The sequence below is a fragment of the Galeopterus variegatus genome, unplaced genomic scaffold (assembly GCF_000696425.1).
Source record: "Galeopterus variegatus unplaced genomic scaffold, G_variegatus-3.0.2 Scaffold16471, whole genome shotgun sequence".
NCBI classification, from domain to species: domain Eukaryota; kingdom Metazoa; phylum Chordata; class Mammalia; order Dermoptera; family Cynocephalidae; genus Galeopterus; species Galeopterus variegatus.
The window spans coordinates 32,426-37,028 of record NW_007742582.1 but is presented as its reverse complement, the minus strand read 5'-3'; the positions used below and the strand labels follow the sequence as shown (position 1 = coordinate 37,028).

The window sequence follows — 4,603 nt, the reverse complement described above, 5'->3', positions numbered from 1 at the left end:
AGTAACAGGATTCATGTTTTCAACAACTCAAATATCTAGAGACTACTCCCATGGAGTAAGTTCCTAAAAGAAAACAAAAAAACAAAAAATTACAGCTCTTAAATACCTGTAACTAAAACCACATATCGGTAGTTTTAAAATAAAATGGCACCAAAATTTGGGTGATCTTATATTTGAGTGTACATTATGTCACCCACAAGACACTCAGGGAGTTAGAAAACAAAAAAGCACACAACACCCTCTCCTTTAAGGACTTTTACACAGAAAAGCATATATTATCACTACACTCTGAGAGAAGGTTCTAGGACAGCCCAGGAAGGAGAGGCCAGTCTTGGACTCCCTGAGGGGAGGCTGGCAGAGGTGCAGGAGATGAGGGCTCAGAGATCAGCCATCCGGCATCAGCTTCTTTCCGGGTATGAGCCTGGTGTTGGGATGAACCCAGCTCAATAAAACCCAACGCAGAGCAGAGAAACATGAATAAAATGTGAAAAGGTTGAACAAAATTATATATGAATTTAATTATACAAAAATTCTCAATATTGTTGCTAAGTCATCACTTAAATTAAAAACCTAAGAAAATTTTTAGAAGACTAGTGTTTATGATTCCTGAACACCAACATTCCACAGTTCACCTACGTGTACTTAAAAAACGTTTCTCCTTGTAGATCCTCTCAATAGCCACATCCTAAACATTCACTCGACAGGCCTTTATTTCCAGCTAGGGCCTGAATTTTTACTTTTTCTAGCACATCTGCCTGAGAGCCCACCCTCCTGAGCAGCGCTTACCACCTCCTACCTTCTCACCTGCTCCAGCTGCCTCCTCTAACTGTGGTCTCCCCCGGTGACCTCAGAACAGAGAGGCAAACATTCCGCCTCATCCTTTTAAAGAGACGGGGACCATTTAGACTTCAGAGTTCACCAGTTAGCCCAATGACATCATCATGGTCACATAATCTCTTCAAAGAAGTAAATCTACCCTTAAAATGATTGCTTCAAGAATTCAGAAACTATTTGGAAATACACTTTTATATTTCACAATATTGAACATTTATAAAAGCAAAGTGATACTTTCTCAGGAATGAAAAACCATTTAAAAAAATTCAATTTATTTGTTAATCTGAAAAATAAATATGTTTCTGGATTTGATTTGAGTTCTGAATAATAAATCAGAAAAAAAAGGTATTTCAGTTAAGTACAATTAGATACAGGACATACTTAGAATAGCACAGATCATTTTAAACATGCAAAACTGATATTTTTATAATTTCTTCAACACAAAAAGTCGAATATGAAATTTCACTTAGCTTGTGAAATAAAAACATATGTATATCAAAGCAAAATTTTTTAAAAAATTGTGAAATATCCAACACAACTCAGAATTACTATATTACCCTGCCCACTACCCAGCACATTACAGGGGGAATGTGGTCAATCACACCATATTTTAAAAAACTTTTTCCCAGAAAGGAAGAAAAAGGTGGGCATCTCTGAAACTGGGAAAGTAAAGTATAGGGTAACACTGAATGTACTGAACTTAAAGTTATCTTTTTAAGCACACATTTTTTCTCAGCTGAAAACTCCATTTCCTACTTACTACAAGTCAGGATAATGCTATGAAATCTTAGGTTAAAAAATATATATATATTTGTGCATGTGTGTGCATGTGTATATATATGCCAACATTTCTCAATAGGTCTGTTAACAACACAGCCTGCAACAAAAAGGCTGAAAAGTGACAATTCAAGCATAGGACATGTGGCTGACCTTCACACTTCAGCTCTCAAACTTTTTCTCAGGGCTCCTTTATACCCTTAAAAATTGAGAACCCCAAAGTGCTTTGTTTATGTGGAATACAAGGGGTCTTCTAAAAGCTAATGGAAAGATTACCATTATCTTTTAATTCTATTTTTCCATGAACTGTTTAAAACACTCTCATATATTCATTGATATTTCCAAAAATTTAAATATTAAAAAATAAATCCATCACACATGCACACTTTTTAAATTAAAAAGTAATGTTATCTCTAAAATCATTAGAGCCAGAGTGGCAATGTTTTATATTTTTGCAAATCTCTGTCTTAATAGAGGACAGTGAGACTTTATGTCTCCTTCTGCAGTCAGTCCATATATTCTGTGGATGAAAAAATGAGAGAAAATCCTGCCTCATACAGATGTCATTAAGGATGGAGGAGCATTTTACAATATTCTCACATAATTATGGATGTTCTTTGATACTATACGAAATCTTAACAAGTAGTAAAGTTTCATAAAAGTTCGCTGCAACATGGAATCTGAAACCATATGAATGAACTTTTCACGCTTTCCTAAACTAAAACCCACTGTTTTGCACTTTAAACATATCTTTTACTCATGTGTGTTGGTCATCTGGAAATACTAGTTCATCAAGTTTTGTCAGAGATGCCAAATGTCAGCACATTTCATTAGATGATGTATTAGTCCGTTTTGTGTTGCTATAACAGAATTACCTGAGATTGGGTAATTTATAAAGGAAAGAGGTTTATTTGGCTTACGATTCTGGGACAGCTGTGTTTGGCACAGGCCTCAGGCTGCTTCTACTCGTGGCAGAAAAGTGGCAGGCAGCTGGTGGGTACAAGCAGATCACATGGTGAGAGAGGAAGCAAGAGAGAGAAGCAAGAGAGAGAGAGGAGGTCCCAGGGTCCTTTTAAACCATGAGCTCTCGTGGCAACTAACAGAGCGAGAACTCACTCATTTATCCCCCCTCCCCCAGGGAGAGCATAAGTCCATTCATGAGGGACCCGCCCCCACGACTCAATCAGTTTCCAACACTGCCACATTGGGGATCAAAATTGCACATGAGTTTTGGAGGGAACAACACATCCAAACTCCATCAGATGGTATTAAAACAACATTTGTTAATGTCACTTCCAACCTCCTCAGAAGTCTTTAATTACTGGGAAGCCATCATCAAAGTCATGATGGCAGATACAAATTTTCCAGAATTCTAATTTTTGCATGAAAGCTTGAACTGTGTCATTAGTAGCAAATACTGTCCATTGCTTTCCTTGAGACTCACATCATTCATTTTGGGGAAAAGGCTTACCAAATAGAGTTGGAAAGTGCCGTCTGTCTGCTGTCGTGCCCAGGAGGGCTGGCTTCCCTGAGATGTAGCTGAGCAGCTCAGGACTCAGCCAGTCCCACCAGAGCCTTCTTGGAAATGCCACCCCCGGATACAGCAAATGTCCTGTATGCTTGTCCCCTCATCACAGGGACAGGTGAAAAGACATCTATTTGAGGGTTGAGTCTCACTAAAATTAATATTTACCACTCCATCAAGGATGTGCAGAAGGGAAATCAGCATATTTTAACCACCCAGTGTGTGGCGGGGAAGAGCACAAAGCACCTGCACTCTGATCCGCCTCTGCACCATGCAGCACATGTCAGCTCACAGTGCTTGGCTGCTGCTGTGCAGCTAGTTTTGACCTCTCAGTCCCAGAAAGGGCTTGGGGGACTCCCAGGGGCCTGTGGAATACACTTGGAGAGCCTTTGTAATCTGCCATTTCTACTAGTTTGAGAATACCTTGGATATGTGCAAAGCAGCGGTACATATCCACACTTCAGGTATCAGAAGAAACTTTAAACACTTTTTTCCACAAGAGTGTTCTACAACAACTTCTAGATTTTTCTTTCAGATCCCCCAACTCATCAAAATGTTAGGCTGCCAGAAGTGAATTTCTTAAAAACTAAAGAAAAAAAAATAGCCTCCCAAAATGTTGTTATGTAAAAACAACTATAAGTATTAGGATACATAACTTTACAACCATTATAAATGTTAATGCTCAACTTTTAATACTCAAAAATCTGCTTGAAATAAATAACTCAAGCGTACTCATTTAAAGATGTGCAGTTCCACAAACTCTCGTTTCACAACAATAAGAATGTGTGTAATTGTCATGGAGAGCAAAGGTTCTCAAACAGTGTCAAGGATGGTCCAGTGGGCCCCGCCTTTTCAGGAGGTCCCCAGGATCAAAGCTATTTTCACAACACTAGAATTTTATGTGCCTCTGTCACCCTCTCAGGAGTATATAACAGAGTTTTCCAGAAGCTAAATGATGGTGATATTAGCTTGAATGCAGCAGTAGATTGGAGAATCCAGCTGCTGTCAGTTAAGACAAAGAGATCTGTAAAAACTTTTAGAACAATGCCACATTTCTCATTAAATTGTTTTAGTTTGGGGACACAGTATCCATAAAATGTTATTTAGGTTATCATGTAAAGGATTATTATTTTAAATAAAGGTATTTAAAAATGAATAAATAAAAACTTTGTCTCATTTTTAATGTTAAATGGGGTGAATATCAACAAATATAACCCAAATAAATAAAAAGCTCTCAAGTTCTCAGAAGTTTTTAGAAGTAAATTTAGGAGTTTTTAAGAGTAAAACTTTAAGAGCAACATTAAAATGAAATCCCTCCACTCACTGCCATGAAGAGAGTTTGACAACACGTGAGTGAAAAGGGCAAATCAGCCCTCATGGTGGCCACTTTTCTACACACCCTGCCACGTGCACACATCCATGCTCACCAGCACGTGGTAATGTGTGGACGGTGCCCCTTCTGGTGTT

The 4,603-nt window shown here is 38.2% G+C and overlaps 1 pseudogene; it reads left to right on the top strand.

Moving 5' to 3' along the window:
• Positions 1–369: 369 nt before the first annotated feature.
• The window catches only part of LOC103582492, a 26,411-nt pseudogene continuing 22,177 nt past the window's right edge, over positions 370–4,603 (top strand).